The 19226-nt window shown below is 36.0% G+C and overlaps 1 long non-coding RNA gene across 1 annotated transcript; it reads right to left on the bottom strand.

Annotated features, from left to right (window-relative positions):
* Positions 1–2977: 2977 nt before the first annotated feature.
* LOC149149171 (uncharacterized) lies at positions 2978–3732 on the bottom strand. The gene is made up of 3 exons (XR_016263500.1): positions 3619–3732; positions 3350–3418; positions 2978–3274 (listed from the first exon to the last, which is right to left on the bottom strand). It is a non-coding gene; the product is annotated as an uncharacterized LOC149149171 (long non-coding RNA).
* Between the last annotated feature and the right edge of the window lie 15494 nt (positions 3733–19226).

Raw genomic sequence — 19226 nt, 5'->3', positions numbered from 1 at the left:
TTCATATGGTTCATTGTGTAAATTACTTTGAGAAAGAGTATTAAAAGAGAAAATATTCATGCTATGTCTGGTTAGGATCAGATGGCATAAGAGGAAAAGAATTTTCCTGTGTACGCTATGTCTAGTTAGGATCAGATAGCGTTTACTGGCGAGACCAGTGTAATTGCGGTCGAGTAGGACCTGCAAGTGCTTGGGTTGATGGCAATACCTGCCCGGAGGGGTTGATGGTACTTGTCTGCCCGGAGTTGGGTTGATGGCAATTACCTGCCCGGAGGGGTTGATGGTACTTGTCTGCCCGGAGTTGGGTTGATGGCAATTACCTGCCCGGAGGGGTTGATGGTACTTGTCTGCCCGGAGTTGGGTTGATGGCAATTACCTGCCCGGAGGGGTTGATGGTACTTGTCTGCCCGGAGTTGGGTTGATGGCAATTACCTGCCCGGAGGGGTTGATGGTACTTGTCTGCCCGGAGTTGGGTTGATGGCAATTACCTGCCCGGAGGGGTTGATGGTACTTGTCTGCCCGGAGTTGGGTTGATGGCAATTACCTGCCCAGAGGGGTTGATGGTACTTGTCTTCCCGGAGTTGGGTTGATGGCAGCTACCTGCCCGGAAGGGTTGATGGTACTTGTCTGCCCAGATCTCCTCTCCCTAGAATTCTTGAGCTGGTTGGCCAGTGGAATTCTATGTTAGACTTGGTAAAGTCTCTATCGAAGAAACTGTCTGGATGTGAAAATGACTCGGTTTGGTTATGGAAACCAGTTCCCATGGGTTGGGAATTCTTTAGCCTTTATGGTATTCATAGTTAAAGAAATTAACGAATCAGCTATATGATATGTTAAAGATGAATTCTATATATAGTTGTGTAAAATATGTTATGCACGTTTAACAGGAAATGAATTTAGTACTCAATAAGGAATTATTGGAAATTTTAATTCCTTATCATATTATTAATCTTGTGAAAGTCTTAGTAGGGACTAAGACCATTTTCAAATGATGCAGTGATTGATTGTTTTGATGATTAGAGAGCCAGGTGCTCTTTTGATACATCTAGAAGCACTTTGCGGATGTCTTTAGTGAGAATTGGTTCAGTGTGCACGTGAGTAGTGATTTATCATTTGATGATTAGTGTTAGTGCTCTTTAAGTACTTGTAAAAGTACTGTGATTTAGAAATCATATAGCATTGCACAGTTGAATTGATAGTCAAAAATATTTCATTTGACTCAAAATATAGTGACTAATGCAATTGAATTTGTTAGTCATATATTACAGGAATTACTTACCGTGGAGGAATGAAGAGATTTCCAACTACTATTAAAATTCTTACATGAAAGTATTCATGATTTTCAAGCATAAGATGGTAAGTTATGGTAAGTTGACACAGAGAATTGTTTATTATGAATGAATAAGGGCCAGGTGGTGGCGATTAGAAGTTGCATATTTTTGCAATTATGAATGATTATGACTATTGATGCTTATAACTAATGATATTTCTTATGACTATATCATTACTAATTTGTTTGTCGTCTTTTCTTGGAATGAAATCGTTGATTTCAAAGAGAAAGGATCACATTTTGTGTGGATTAGATGGTAATACCACAAGTAAAATATCAAGTTCCGACGAAAAATGAACACCGAGGACGGTGTTCCTGTTAAGGGGGGGAGTATGTAATATACCTATTGTGATTAACCCCACGTAAAGTAATTTTAAATTACCAATCAGTTAATCAAACCTGCGTAAAAGTAATTTTAAATTACATATCAGTTACAACTGATTCTTGGCATTGGTTAAAATGGATCAGCAAGCACCCTAACAGGGAGGTGAGGATCAGATGGAAGAGAAAAAGAAAGGAAAGAAAAAGAAATGCTATGTCTGGTTAGGATCAGATAGCATAAGGGGAAAAGGAATTTTTCCTGTGCACGCTATGTCTGGTTAGGATCAGATAGCGTTGACTGGCGAGACCAGTGTTATTGCGGTCGAGTAGGACCTGCAAGTGCTTGGGGGTGGAAGCTCAGCGAAGAACTTCCTACGGACGGGTGGATTGACAAGCACTCAAGTAGGTTCGCAGAATAGCAGGTATGGCCTACTGTGAGACTATTTATTTACTGAAGTTATTTCTTATACTGTACTGTGCTAAACTATTACACTGTTCTGTGAGAAGAAATGGAGAACCGTAGGGGTTAGTTGACTGTTAACCTTATCTGAATATAAAAAGAGATTCAAACAGTATTTGTATAAACAGAGACCGAAACGCATTTGTATTGAAAGAAGAAACAGACATCAAACCCTTGCATCTTAATTAGAAATGACCATACGACATAAATCTGAGTAGACGAGTCTTTATAATCAGAATGATATTTAGAAATATGTAAAGGGTATACCGTAGACCCTCTGTTTAATTTACAGGACAAGCAAGCGAAATATACATTCGACACAGCAAGATTCGAGGAAAGTAGGATATGTATTCTTGATAGAAAACCCTTAATATGCATTCACAGCATGACATTGAATCATAAGGCGGACTGGTAAAGTGCCGCAATAATAACGAGTGCACATATATATTACAATGTTGTCAACATAAAATAAAGAAAACATATGTGCAGATTAAACCCCAGACCCGGATAGCCGGAGCCGGAGAACGACAAGAACCTTATACATTATGAAATCAAACTCTGCAATTTTGCATGCACAGAATACATATCCAGAGCAAACGTATTGACCGTCCAACAAATAAATAATATATACGACCAGAATAGTATGTTAACCGTGGTGTATGCATTCTTCAGACCGACTTACAAATAAACCCCTAGCTATACAGTTGAACGGAAAGGAAAACGAGCCGCAGGGTATCATAAACAAACCAAAATGTATCATAATGAAAATGAATAGCTGTATATTAATCATTCTGTGTGGAAAGCTCAGAATATAAATCTAGGAAACAGAGGATAAAACTCGTCCGAGAGGACTGTAAACAAGAGAATGGGAACAAACCAAACTTAAAGGGTTAACCTCATTATACAAGAAACTAATAGAGCAATCTATGTCAGAGTCAAACATTAAGTTCGTTCATAAATATTTGTCTGTAGACATAATGAGCCGGATGGCTTAAAGCTTAAAATAAACATGCTAAAATAGTTCCTGAACTAATCCATCGAAGCTCAGAGTGCTGTGCTTCTCGACAATGGAGTCCCGCCTGAGCAAGGTTAGAAGTCGTTTCATTGCCAGAGAACCCTGGTATATGCTGAATCTGAATCAAAACAGTCAAAGTCTGACAACCCTGATCAAGGGAAGCCGGATTCAGACTTCGGTTTGATTGTTGAGAATGGAAAATAACCTACAGTAATGGGCATACCTGGTTAAGGGCGGCCGACAACATGTTGGAGGTTACCCTTGCCCTCAATGTGCGATGGCAGCCTCTTACCTGAACCAGAAAACCATTAGTTAAGAAAACCTGAGAACGAAATGCAGTATGGAACAGTTGCATTATAAAAACCAAAACCGATGAGTAATAGCTGGAAATCGTGACAGACAAAGGGACTGTAATAATTAGAGATATGAGGAGAAATGGCGTATTACCGCTAGTAAACATTGAAGCATTGCAAACTCTAATGGAACGCATACCTGAACCGTTTCATAACCCTGACAGCAGCTGTAAATTGCATAAGAACTATTCAGGAACTCAGAGCTACAGCAAACTCATCGCAGGGCCAAATGAACAATAGAACCCGAAAGAAAGGGGATAGGATTATAAACCTTCCATACCAATGACCGATTCATGGCATGAATTCCTCCATCGATCTGCCATATGCATTGCTCACCGTTCGATAGTCGGTGGAGATGGGCGCGAAACCAAACATTACCGAGAAGCCAGACTGTATCACCTCGAGCTCCGGGAGCACATGGCCAAGTTCCATCACAGCCGTCCACCTTGCCAAATGGACGACGCAGGTTTGAACAGTTGGTACCAAATGCAGAGGCCGGACAAATGTATTGAATGCAGGTAAGTTCGGGATATGGAAAAATCTGATGGTAGCTGTTGCCATTTAATGATAATTGAATTCTGTGCATTGCATGTAAGCCGAAGGCTTCGTAGTGGCGGTAATTGCTAAGGGGTTATGTAATTAAGCTATGCACATATGTATAATCATATAACTTCGTCAATCAACCATGGTTAATAGTGATGCGTGCAACTATATACTTGCCACATATGCATGATATCATCTTTAATTTATGCCGCCACCTTTTTATATATAGATATTGGAAATCCGTTGTTTGTGTAATAAGTTTATAGTTTAAAATCAGGTAATGTAATTTACATGTTTTATATTAACCCATGTATTTACCATATCTTAGTGTTAAGATAAAAGATTGCCATGTAATATTAAAAAAAAAATTTACTTAGTATATGGGAGTGCGTGACACATGGAAATAATAACTTATTAAGAGACTTTTTGAAAAACAAAGATAGAGATTCTTTCCTTAAAAGACACACATGAATAGTGTTCATGCAAGAGCATGAACCCTTACTTGTATCATTAAAAGATTATGTGCACTGCATATACTAAAGAAGGGCTATTAGGATAAACTAATGGTTAGATCTCTATGTGCAAGGGCGCAGAACAATAGTTATTACCTGGTATGTAAACATAATCATTGTGTTATATGTTTAAAAAGAAAATATGGACTTGTAAAACTAATGGTTAGATCTCTTAGAGAGAGATATGTACCAGTGTGAATAAGCATTGTGAAAAGTAGAACATGAATTTACTTGAATAGATGTACTAGTTAGCTAGTATGTTATGCCTGCTCATGTAGATGAGTAGATGTTAAAAGATCACTTTTATAGATTGTTTAATGAATTACTAATAATGTATCTAATATTGTTGCCAAAGCTTTTTGACAACTACATTGACAGGAAACAATGGCGGTTGGTGCCAAAGGGGAAGTGATGTTTAACATTATGGCAGGAAAAGGATTATTGGTCCATGCAGACAAGTTCAAGTTGCAGGGTTGTCCATTACTAGAACAATCATGCCACAAGGAATGTTGCATGTGGCGGTATGTAAGCGAAAGATTACATGGAAATTGTATTAGCTTTTAGCTAGTTATGTGACAACTTAATGATAATTCATTGTAATGATTTTATAACAATGGTTAAGGGATGGAATCCCTTATAATCCATTGAGTGAGGGGTGAAATCCCTCACGAGCGTTTAATAATAAGATTAAACGTTTGTTGGTTTTCACCCTACGGGGTTTCTAGGGTACATCGGTGTTCAATGGTGTGATTGCCTTTTGTGTCAATTTGATGATGTTGAATACTTGATGATGATGATTCTTTACTGGTTGCGATACTCATAATGCCCAAGTAAGAGATTAATGAATATGGTTAAGGAAAACATGAACTGAATGCAAGGTGGATACAAGGTTCATTAGACAGTTTATGTTATTACACTACAGCAGTAGTTGTTGAGGGTTATGTGTCTTACTGTTCTCTACTGTGTTTACTTTATGTACTAATGAACTTTATATCTAATGGTTAACGATGAATGTGGAGTTGTGAATTGGATAATTACTTGTGGTAATTTGTATAAAAATTCTAACTCCCTACCTTTTACATGTGAGGTTACCGGGGTTTGTGACAGAAAGCTTGTTACTGCAATTCTGTGATAACTATATTACCATGATCCCAAACTGTTCTTCTTGGGATCTCAATCCAGTTTCCTCCCATCTCTGTAATCTTCGACTCTCAGTCCAGCGAATTCAGGTGAGTAATATTCGTGGCATTGGTTTCTGTTGTCAAACCCTTCCAATTTTTTTGTGCTTCAATCAAATACAAAACTGGCTGAACTTATCAATTAACCTTTCCTTGCTGTCAGTTCCAGGGGATTTTTATTTCGAAACATTACTAAAATCTAGTATCAAAATAAAATATCATATTAAATTCAAAATCTAGATATGCTGAGCTATGTCTCGTTAAACTTATGTGAATTACATACATCATAATAAAAATATCATATAATATTCAAAATCTAGATATCGTGAGCTATGTCTCGCTGAACTTATGTGAATTACAAATTTCGAAAATATGTTACAAGAGAAATGTCAAGAAAAAAGGGTGAACCATTAACCTCTCCCTAACTGTAAAATTCCAAAATATTACCTAAATAAAATATTCCCCCAATATTACTCTCCTCGCCCTTAACTTGTAAGCTCCATTTTATTATATGCCTTTTCACACCAATCTTAACCTAAATAATCCCAAAATTTTATAGTATGTCCAGTAGTCAGAAATGACTTCAAAACAACTTTGAAATAAAAACGACTTCAAAGCCCTCACCAAAAATAGTAAATAATGTGCTCATAACATATATGTGGCTACCCTGTCTTCCAAAACAAAATAGAGTAGATTCATAACATATAACATAAAATAGAGAGGTTCATAAAATAGATTCTCCGTTATCTTCGTTCTTTCTGAGGATCTGGATTCGGGTTCCCGTCTCACTCATAAAGAAGTATAGGAGACACTCACACATGTGCACACTTGTTTAACTCAATGATAGACATAAGGAACAACTCATTGAAACAGGGCTAGTTCTCACTTGTTCATGCAGAATAGGGGATTTTATTTCCCCACCCTTTCTAGCGATATGATTTCTTTTGAACTACACCAATTCATTGGCATAAATTCAGGTTATTTTCCTGCTAGTGTCCCTCCAAGAACTGCTCCAATTTAGTGCAAAAGCTGGCCAAAACAAAAGGGAAAGTTTCAAAAGAAATTGAGGGTCAATCCCGTATCTAGCAGCAGCCACCGTGAATTTCCCAAAACTCCCTTTTTCCAATTTCCCGTTCCTCAACAACATGAACATATCTTCATCAATGTCGTTGTAAAGATCCTCGTACAATAGCGCCGCCTCGTAGTTGCCATAAAGATAGTTGCCATAAAGATCCTCGTACACTAACGCCGCCTTGTAGCTTTCAGAGACGGAGCTCTCCAAGGCAATGATCCAATAAGTAACCAGGGGAGGTCGGCCACAACTCGAACACGGTTATCCAACTTCCACAATCTATCCAACTCGGCCACGATTAGCTTCCACGATATACACAGTTATCCCGCTTCCAACTTGCAGAATGCAGCCCAATTCAACTAACAAGGTAAGCTTAGATAAGCCTCTGCAATTTCCCTCATCTTCATCAACACCATTGATGAGATCTCATTTGCAGCATTTCTCGGACAAGAAACTACTCTTAGCTTTAGTAATTAACAATTATAGTTACCTTGTCACCAGCTAATCAGCCACCATGCAAACATCCACATGCCACCAACATGCAAATCATCACAGACAGATGTTTGACATAGGGAACAGATGGCTCCAATAAGCCACATGTATAGCGTTGAAACTTTAATGCATTTTTGAAATTTCATAGTGATTATCCTAAGTTTCATCAAAATATTGCAGTCTCCCTGGCAATAATATAACGTTGAAAATTTAATGCATTTTTTAAATTTCAAACCGATTATCCTAAGTTTCATGAAAATCATGCAGTCTCCTCGGCAATAAGAGGTGCAAGCTGAAAGTTTGGGTAAAAGTTTGTTTGCAAGCGTACTTTTTTTTAAACATTGGTTAAAACATAAATTGTATTAGTTAGTCGAGGCCATTTGATCGTAATTAAATTTCAAACCGATTATCCTAAGTTTCATCAAAATCATGCAGTCTCCCCAGCAATAAGAGGTGCAAGCTGAAAGTTTGGGTAAAATTTTGTTTGCAAGCATATTTTTTTTAAACATTGGTTAAAACATAAAATGTATTAGTTGGTCGAGGCCATTTAATATTAGGTCAACATGTATCAATCGAAATAGTCCCTGCTATGCCGACGATAGGGACTAATAATAAGGTTCAAAACCCTTTAGGAGATGATTAATTTCCCATGTTTGAGCATCTCATAGGGTCCATATCATAGTGATGTATTTGTTATTTTATTTCTGCATAATATCATGAATTCATTGTTGAATATATTAGATGTATTCAACAAATTTTATTGATGGGTTTCCTTTATCGTGAGTAAGGAATAACTCTTTTTATGATGAAGTCGTGAGAAGTTTCACATAAATTGGGTCCAATGGATGGAATCCCAAATACATTTGCAAAACTATGAATATTTTATTTTCAATTATATTAAATACAAGTAAGAATTCCATCCTATGTACATTGATATGTATATAGCGATCATGTTAACTACTTTGGTCTCTCCAAGGTTCTTCAAATGGATGGTAGTGAATCTCTTTAGTTTAGTGTCCACCATGAACTAAATGTTGGAGCACTTACAAGTAAATTATATTGATAACAAAAAATAATTCTTCACACTTAAAATTTCTTTAAAAAGAACACAATAGTGGCTTTTACTATAACACACTTTTCTTATGATGCTAGAATTGTCATATTAGAGAACCAATAAAAAAAACAAAAAATGTCTTTCTTGGTTGATGGCATTCTGTAAATAAAAGTCATGGAGGTTGAATCCCACGACTTATCTAGAGTAGGTAGAGGAGTGTATAATCCTTGTTTATTGATTTTTTTCCCTTAGTAAGGATAAAAGAAATGAATAATCTCATATATCTATTAACATGAATATGGATTTTTAGCTAGTAGAAGTACTTAAACAACATTGTGATTATCTATTCTACATAGAAACAACTTTTCACTTGATTTTTAAGTTCCTCCAAAATAATATTCTCATGATATCTTCAAGTAAAATAGAGTTGGCTCAAATGCCATAGAATACCAACATAATGTTGAAATTTTGCAACTTGTTCACTTGCAATCAATTTATGTTATTTAAGGACAACTTCTAGATGATTATCTTATAGTGAGGTTCAACCTAAAATTTATGGAATCCATTTTGTAACTTTCCCTATATTTATATACATTACATTTGTGTATGGTAAGTGTTAATGATTGTTTCCATTCCTAGATATATAATATTTTTAGTACTAATAAGTTTCGACAATGGAATAAAGGTCATTATGATGAGTGGGGCAAATGTGAACCATTTCAAAGTGTATTTCTTTAATTGGCAACTTGATATCCATGATATCTAGGGATAGAATTAAAATCATAACAAAACTCACATGTTTTGGTTTTAAATGGTTCTTGTCAACCTAAAAGAATTAAGACCAAGTATTTGTAGAGGGGATGTTTCATCTCCTCAAAATTTAACATACCTGTTAGCACTCCATAAATTTCCCTAGGTTGAGGAGAGAAATTCTAGAGGTAACCGCAAACCACTTCTAGGCTAGAATATAGCCCTTTTATCCTTGGAGAGGGATCTCTCACTTAGGTTGCTCAACTGATCTGATATTAGGCTAGGTATAATGCTAAATAAAGGTATGTTTTCAAAGGTCTGTTGATGAGAAAAGAGACAGATCCATTGGGCATGTGTCATGTCAAATCTATTTTTGACAAGTAAGATGATGAAGAGAGGAAGGGTTATCTCCACAAGGGCAAGGTAGGTAGTCTTGGTGATGAAATCAAGACAAATTGTTGTAGGAGGGTGTGTAAGCAAGGTGGAGGACAACAGAAAGTGAATCAACTATAGATGAATTCTAAATGTTGTTTTAAGAGCAAAAACATTAATCACTTGGTAAAACTAAATCAGAGCACCATTATGACGAATTCTGGATTAAACATCTAGTTTTTTCCAAGAAAGAAGACATACATTCAAGAGATTTAAACACATGAGATGAACTTACAAGAATAAAAAAGCACACATCATCAAATATGACACAGGAATCCTTGCAAAAAAACTTTTGTCTTTGATTCATTCAGTCGCAAACGTTTCAAAAAATATAATGCACAAAAGTTTGTTTCTCTCTAATTTGGCCAACAAAACCCTTTACTGTGTTTTTCATATCTATATACGTCAAGAGGTTCAGTCTCCCACTCTAGGTGGTCGAAATTATAAAACAAAATAAACTTCTAACTAGATACATCAAAATTTTGGTGCATATGCTTAAAAATAAGAGTTTTTACTTGCAACCAATCTATGCCTAAAACATCATCAACTTGGAGTATTTATAAATAAACATTCATTGCACCTACTAAGACAATTTTCCACCTATCCACATGATCCAAACTACTTCTAAAAACCCAAAATTTGAAATATGAAGATAAATGGTGTTGATTGTCCAGTTTTGCAGTGCATCAGCCAGATTCACAGCAAGTTGAAGTAGCTCTCCATGCTCTGTATGGTTGCAGCTCTCCTCTGAAAAAAAGGAGAAAATTGGTGTCTTTAAAATGTCTATTTGATGTTACTGAACCTCTAAGATTAGCTTCATAGTACTTGCAGCCCTCCTTATTGACTAACCCCCACATTCGCAGCAAAACTGTCACCTTTCGCAGTGCCTTAAAAATTTGAACATATGATGACTTTCTTGTGGTATAAATGTTGGAGGCATCAATATAATTGTTGTGTTATTTCATATAAATCCTCTTACGACAACCAAAACTTCAAAATTCCACTATCTTATCAGCATCAAAAACTACATAAAAAGTGCAACAAGTCCTTGTTGTGTTTTACAAGCTTCACCAAAACTGAGTTATTTCGGAGCAAAAAGAAAAAAATTTAGAGATCAATGGTACCCTCTTGATGAATATTCACCTTTGTACTAGCCTCTGATAGTATGTCCAACTTACCTCTCTTCCACTGTCTTCCAAATTGCTTGGCCTCAGTGAGTTTCTACTTTACCAATCTGAGTCTTCTTTTTAACAACAAATTTTGTTCATACAAACTTTTCACTTGCCTATGCAGAGGCAAGGTCCACTTCAACTTGTATTTAGCTTTGTCAAGGATAGGTTTAAGAACTTCTAAGTTCCTAAACAAATGCATCTTATCCCTATGATCCTTTTCTGCAAGCTAATCTACCTGCTATTGAACTCCTTCATGTTGTTCCAATAGCCTTTCAAACTCTTTTTGCTCAGCAAAAACCACCCTCTGTTATGGATGAATAGTCTCTTTTATTTTCATTTACACCTTGGAAGTAGACCTAGTTCTAGGTCTCCTTGATTGTTCAATTGTCTCCTTTATCTCTTCAACATCAGTGACATGTTTGTGTTTTCCTTTGTCAACATGTACTGATGTTTTCCTTGATGGTTCTCCTCCACTAGGCTAAACAGTTTCTTGTGATACTTTATGCCTAAGATCTCCATTTTCTTGCTAAAGATAGGCTATTTTCAAGTGATCCTTGTCTAATTGATCTTGCAAACCCTTGATTTTCTTATCCCTTTCATCAACTTCTATTTCTCCATGAGTGCTTTCTCATTCAACAACTTGAACATGCGTAGGTGTTGGATCTACATGTAACCTCTTGGCCGAACCTCTTGTTCTTGATACCCTGGCCACTATTTCTACCTAAGGTGAGAAGTGAAACTTCTTAACTGATTTGTTCTTAGTCAAAGGATTTTTGATCGAGCTAGCTGCTATAGGTGAGGCATCTTTGACTACAACTGATGGGGTATGTTTCATGGTCCTCTGGTTGTTAGAATATTGTGCTACCCACCCTAAAGAAACCAAAACGTTATGCCATGACTTCTCCTTCTTTTCAAGCTCCTTTATCACTAGTAGTTTAATTAATGAGAAATGAAATAGACTAGGTTCAATAGGACTCCCTTTGGCTTTAACTCTATCAACCATCTTACAAAGACTCCAAAATAAGTAATAAGGAAGATTCAAAGGATTTTTACTTGTAAAATGCATTAAGAGCCTAATATGATAGTGATAAACCTTACTGAACCTCCCTTCGCATGTGAAGTACCTTTGAATCACCTCCAAAAGTTTACTATGGTGGTCTTGTAAATAACTTCTTGGAACAACATACCCCTACCCTTTCCTATGTTTTGGTTTAGGAAAATATTTGAAATCAACCAGGTTAAACTCCATACCCTTAAACCATTGCTCACCATTCAAAGGGATCTTAGTTTCCTCAGCTATTGATTTGGTTATGACTGGAAAAGTAATTGTCCCCACCTTTTCTTGTAAAGCATCAAAACCCTTGGAAAACTCCTTAGTCAATTGTAAATGATACCCCTGAATATTTTCGCAAAATCGTATACACCCAACCTTCTCAAAATCCACTCTGATAGTTGGGTCTGCACTGATAACAATGACATCTTGTGGCTCAAATCAAACAATGGCACCTCCCTTGTGCTTCTTGACTTCTGGAGTTGACATGATTTTGCTCTTGCAGCAATAAATATTTTTAGGATTATAAGAAAATTTGTTCTGTGTAATAGTGGAAGAGTTATGATATCTTAAGCCTCTGATGATGACTTAAGAGACAACAGGCATAACACAGAAGACTATACACTGTACACCTTCTTGGGAAAACCCTAAAACTTTCAAATTCACAACTAATTAATAGAGAAACTTAATGGGACAGTCGCAACACAAAAAACCAAAAACGCAACGCTCAAGGTTTTTGGGTTTTTAAGACCTTTAAGCATAAACACTAAGGGAAAGGAACTTCAATTTAGTTTTGTGAGCATGGCATACATAGCATGTGGAGGGTACATAAAGAAAAACATGGATTTGGCAGTGGGAAATGTGAAATATAAACCACTATGTGGAATCACAACAGCTAGGATAAAAATGTAGTGCAAAAGGAAGAAATGCAATGATTTAAAAAGGGTAGTGATGATGAATTTATCCCTCTTGCAGGATTTTCATGGTTTTTTTTAGCTCCTACATGCAATTTGAAGATTCATTCAGGATTGCAGAATAAAGTTAGACTTGGATTTGTACCTCTGAAGAAAATTTGACCATTGGTATGCGAGAATTGTAGTGTTGTGTGGATTCGTAGTGCCCCTATGTCCCTTTCATAGTGAACCACAACGAGAAAAGCACGACTTCCAATAGAAATGGAGAAGAGTTGAGCGATGTGGAATAAAGAGGAAAGTACAAATGTACTTGCAAAATGGCATGGAGCGGAAATGATGGTGATAATTGTTAGTGGGAATGAAAATAATGAATGCGCAACACCATCTTGAAAACATAAGACTTGGGGAAAAGGAAAGGACTATTAACTTCCCGCGGATATCATAACATGCCATTGAAATGTCATTCAAACTGAGTCACCACAACCTCCAAATATGTGCCTAATCTATCTCATGATTGCTTTGATGTAGACTAAATCTCTAAACTTAGGTGACCCACTTATGATGACCAAGGATGGTGACCAAACTATAATAACCAAGGACTTTATGATATGATCTTTATACTCTTGCCAGGCTAACCAAAACTTACTTACGATTACCCTTAATAAGGAGACCTCATGACTTTAGACATTTGGAATTTTAGAAAAATAAACAACTTTTTCATGACACTTAATCTAAATCTAAAACTCTTTGAACCATAATATTCAGGTCATCATGACTGATATTTACAGATTAACCTTATATAAATATAAAGACTAACATGACCAATATTCCTAGACATAGGACCCTAACGATACCCAACTCCATAATGGACCATGTTACCACAATTATCTACTCTAAAAACAAACTGAAACGTATCCAAATCATGGGGTACCTTAAGAACGCATGTTCTTGAATTAATTTCTAGAATATGGTACCAAATTAATCAAAACAGGAAGCATGCAGTGGATAAAAGTCATGCACAACTATCAAGAAACATAATTATAAACAATAAATCATATTTCTCACACAATATATAACATCTAAAGATATACAAAGGACTAAATAGTCAGAAATCATAGATTAATTACAACATCAATAAAATATATCATGAACACTTATATTCACTAAATCACCACAACAACCAGTTATAGATGTCAGACATTCTACCCAACCACAAAGATTTCTACACTAAAACTCTCAGCAACATGTCACCCTTGAGATGAGGCTATGAATCCATAAGGATAGGTACCTAGTTTGACCCTATTCTCACTAGACAATCATGTTATCATCTTGTTATAGTTTACTCAGACACATATCAAGCTCAACTTTCCATATCCCTTTCCCCTTCTTCCTATACAACCCAAACAAAAGGCTTCTCTTATCTGTAATGGAGTTCCTTTGGATATTCCATTCTTCTCCATGACCATAGTGCATTAAGAAATATAAATGGTGGAAACTCCATAGATTCCTAGTTGAGGATAATTTCCTCAAAATGCTAATTTATCTATGTACCTAGGCTTATTGTTGGATAATAATAGGTATTTTCTTACAATCAAATAGTTATAACTCTCCACGAGATTAATCTTCCCTTTTCTCTCCATAATAAGAATAAGAATGAATGAGAACCAAGAATGAGGAAATCCACCCCACCCATCAAAGGTACTTTTAATATATGAATGCTCACAATGTGAAATGTGGCTTCCCCAAAATGTTCATGTAACTCCTTATCCCAACTAATTCAAATATGGCCTTAGAAAAATATAGAATTTTGGTTCAGCCTTTCTAGCTACATAACTCTCTTATCACATAATAACACCTACGTCCTTCTCTATGTTCAGTCGATGATGTATTTTTATTAATAATATTCAAAAATCGTTAGATTACTAAGGTCTTCAACATTTTATCATATACAAGAATACATTATTAATTCAAGGATCCAAACTAAGGTATTATAAAAAACAATGTTTGTATCCTAGACAAAACAAATTTGGCCTTGGCTATATTCTTGTTTATATACCTAGGGGCAAAGTGGATATGGGATAAAACCAACATAAACATGTAACAAAATACACTAAGGAATACAAAGCTATAAATATCCATTAGTGTCATTTAAACTACTAATCATGAATGACTTATATCTTGTCTAGATCCAAATGCACACCATTCTCCTCCATGATGTACCTAAGATATTGAATTATATGCATGTAAATGAGCACTGATCTATGTTGGTGTACATATTGTGTTTCCATAGGATATTTAATGCTTGCTCAACGTGACCCTTCTTAAGTTCTATTTATAGAGATAGTTTTTTCTAGATAAATATCCATAAAATGATAGTTGCGTTGGCCATTAAATATTTTCCATCATCTTCATGAATTTTGTTGGTGCATTAATCAATTTAAAGGGAAATTCCAAGCATTGAAAGATGCCTTCCATAAACTTGAATGTTGTATTCCACATTCAATTTGATATATTGAAAATTTTGATAGAATGACTTAATTAAAATTTGCTCAAGAATTTTCACCTTCCTCTTAATCATAAGATCATTAATTCATTAGACGGGGTACCAATTCTTAATTTTGATTCCTTTCCTAGGATTTCTTATCAATAATACTTAGTGTGTCCCATTATTCTATTGAATAAATATAATAGGCTTCTTGTAGGGTGAGAAATTAGGTTTAGTGTTGATTTTTTTACCATCTCTTGAATTTGGAATTTGATTTCCTCATTCATTGAAAATAATAATTGTATATAAATGTATTAAGTATATGTCACTAAATATCAAATAAATTGTATCTTGTAACTGATACTATAGAGGTACTCGTATAGGTGAGGTGAAAATATCTATGTTTTATTTGACCAATTAATCTCCTTATGTTTGTTGCATAGGAGGACCTGTTGAACAAGTCTTGAAAGTTGCAATGAATTTATTAGTTTTTCTACAACCAAACCATGAAGTGTCAGACACATATTCTAGTTTGAGACATTACTTCCTACATTATTAATAATGGTCAAAGAGATGTCCACAGTTGGGGCCACTTTTTACACCCTATAGAGTTGGGATCAATCGATTACAATTACACCAGTACATTTATTTATATCAAATTGAGAACAATAAGAAAGGACAAGTAATATTGCAAATAGTAAACAAATCAAGTATTTTAAGTAGAGTATTACAACGAAATTAGATTATATAAATATATCACATAGTGGAATGAAATAATACAATATATATAGTAATACAAATTGGCTATAATGGTAATAGCGTGTCTCTAAGAAAATAAGTAATGATAGCACAAGACTAACTTGCAATGTATTAATTAAATATCTAAAATCCAAAATACCTAACCTTGAGAACTTCATGGAAAAAGTATGTAGACTCTAAGGAAAGGGCCTAAAAATGCATCAAAATTGTAGATCTTGATAAGGTTCAATAACATCTTTGAGATGATGGTAGTCCTGAATGGGTACATAGAAGCCCCAAGTCATCACATAGATTCATTATTCCTTCTTAGAAAGTGATGTTTCCATTGTACTAAGGTCAATCATTAGATTGGAAAGCATTTATTGGATTTGATTCTACATAAACCCTTGGAGAAGAAGTTGTCCTAATTTTACAATATGATAGAGTAGTATATTGCATTGGTGAGTTCTCTTCATCATGATGTCCATTATTTGGTCCATTATCTATGAATTGATGCAATTATAGTTAATCTCTTTAAGGACCAAGTGTCTTACCACTTCTGATGTGTCTAATAAAGGTGTCAAAAATATCCTTAAAGAAGCTCCACATTCAATATAGGTTGTAAGGTAGGAAAAGGTGGAAGGTTTAATTTAAAATCTTTATCTTGAAGTCATATAAGCTTCACATGAGAGCCTGAGTTTTTGTTTGTACAAGTGTAACTATATTTTAACACTAACCATGGTATTTATTAGGAGTGAAATATAGTTAAAAGACAAACAAACTTACAAATTCTAAGATGTGCTTACATGTTTACAACAATCCATCTATGGGTGGCTACATTTTAGCCATGATCCATGGGAGATTAGTGATGGCCTCAAATTGGGTTTTTCAGACACCAAACAATGATTGTACGTTTTGGGGTCATTCTACAACCTACGCCACCATTTAAATTGATACCTTAAGGGATTTAATATGTTTCCACCATGCATAGTTCACACCAAAAGACAACACTGAGACTGATAATCCAAGTTATTTGGTATCTTATCATTTAGCATTTCAAGGATAACAAATTTTCCCATAGTTCTTCAGAGTGAGACTGAATCCAACTATCCTTAATGTTTTTACCCAAGCATTGTAAACTCAAAAATTTGAAGCAATCTCAAACCACAAGTTTATGGAAAGTTTGATATTTTCCGCCACAACAACTTTTATTAACATGAAACCATTGATACTTCAAGGAATTTGATATATTATCAATTTAGTCTTTTGGAGCTATTAAAATTTCCCATTGTCCATAGCTCTTTGAAGTGAGACTAGACCAAATTTTCCATCCAACATGTATGGTATTCAACAATATGAAGCAATCTCACTCTAGAAGGAAACTATCGACAATTTGATATCTCTCAGAACAAAAATAACGTAATTAACATGAAAACACAAAATTGAGATTCATGCCTCTAGAAATTGTTATATGTTTCAGCAAAAACCTAATACATAATATTTAGATTGGTAACTTGAGGTATTTAGAGGATTCTTGCCACCTAGGGCTAAACGAAGGAAACCACCTAGCAAGAGATAAAGGGGGGAAATTGAGGCCAAGAGATGAAGGAAGCAAGAACAATGCTCTATCCAAGAAGCCAAATTGTCTTGATGGAGATTGGGAAAATAGATTCTTCGAATTGGGCAAAGGAAATGGCATGTATGACCCCAATGAGGAAAGTAACATGATGGAGTCAGCAGAGGTAAGCGGGGTAATGGAACAAGGCGAGGGGAGCGACATGTTAGAAATAGGTGAGGGTAATGGCAATGTAAGAAGGAATTGCACGATTGGTGAATGGACAATAGGTGGTGGGCATGGAGAAGGGTAAGGTAGCGATAGGCGTTGTGAAATTCCAAGTGATCCAGCTACCAGAGGAGGATAGGAGAAGATATCACACATAGAGGGAACACATGCAACTTGAGGGTGTCATTGGTAAAGACAGTGTTGTCTGGTGTGAGTGGAAACAGGGGAGGAAAATAGGGAAAATTTATGATCTTCGCTCCTCCTGTTGCTATTGTTGCTGCTCTGGATCTGTGGACCAGTGTTAGGTTGAGGGAGTCTAAGGGTAGAGGGTGGATTTATTGCAAGTGGGAATTGGGAGGCTTGGGAGCGATGACGACAGGCGAAGGAAATTCCATGTAACAAAGAATGGGGGACTTGAAGGGTTGTGTTGCAAATCACCCTCCTCTATTCACTGTTCCTTACACTTAGAGAGTTGTTATTGTTTATCGAGACTCCATCTTTGTCGTCTATAATTCAACTTATTTCACATAGTATTAAACCTACCAACACGGTCACAAACTCACCTCTACTCTCTCTACTCGCAATATCTCACAAAGAGATCTTGTAAGTATTGAAAACTTTCATATACATGATCATTTTCATGGGAATTTCCTAATCCGCTAGGAATTCCAATAGAGCAGAAAGTATAGAATCTTGATGTATTAGTTGTGATTGCATGAAAATATATGTGTTGGCTCCCAACATTTCTATCATTTATGAAATGCATTTCATATTTCCAATGGCAGGGCCGGTTCTCAACACCATCAACATACGACTTGATTCCCGAACTATGGCTGCTCAATTCTATCACTATCACCCCAAGGTTATGTTCGCGGATTACTAATTCCCACCTTTAGCCACTGAAGCGCTACGTGGAACCAACCATGAGCCCACCTTAGTACTCATCTAGGAGCTCGTCAATGGTACATAAATAGTTCCCATGAGTAGAGTAACAACCACAACATACAAATTGCTATTGCAAAAGGGAGATCCAAAGTTCGAAACACGGTGGTCAAAACATGAATGGAAGTCCATTGTTGTGAATTATACATTGGACACAACCTCTGCTCTGAAAGGAGTAGCTCACAACAATAGAGGCATCTACACAATGGTTTTGGATGCCTTTTTGACATGGGGTATGAAGTCAAAGTCGGTTTCTTTGTGGAATCTGCCCATGTTTCACGCCAACAATTGGTGTTTTCCCTGAGGAATTGCTACCCTCAGCAACAAAATAAATTCCTTGGGAAATATTAATTGTCAGGTCTCCTCTGTTAGATGTTGTGTTGTTGAAAGCTGAAGAGATAGGATTCTTTGTTACTCATGGTTATGGGATCACAGAGACAGGGGATTCTCTGTTACTCATGGTTGTGAGCTTAAAGAGATGGGAGGATTGGTGGTTACATGTGCTTGGAAAAGAGGGTGGAACAAGCTTATGACTAAGGAGAGGGATAAACTTAATGAGACAAGGCGGCACATGACATGGCTTGGCAGAATTGGACATAAAAGATCCAAGCATCACAATAGAAATGTAA

The sequence above is a fragment of the Pinus tabuliformis genome, chromosome 9 (genome assembly GCF_031772625.1).
Source record: "Pinus tabuliformis cultivar Carrire ecotype Pingquan chromosome 9, CPIR1, whole genome shotgun sequence".
Taxonomy (NCBI): Eukaryota; Viridiplantae; Streptophyta; class Pinopsida; order Pinales; family Pinaceae; genus Pinus; species Pinus tabuliformis.
Note: the sequence above shows the minus strand (reverse complement) of the source record. Positions and strands in the feature narration are given on the sequence as shown.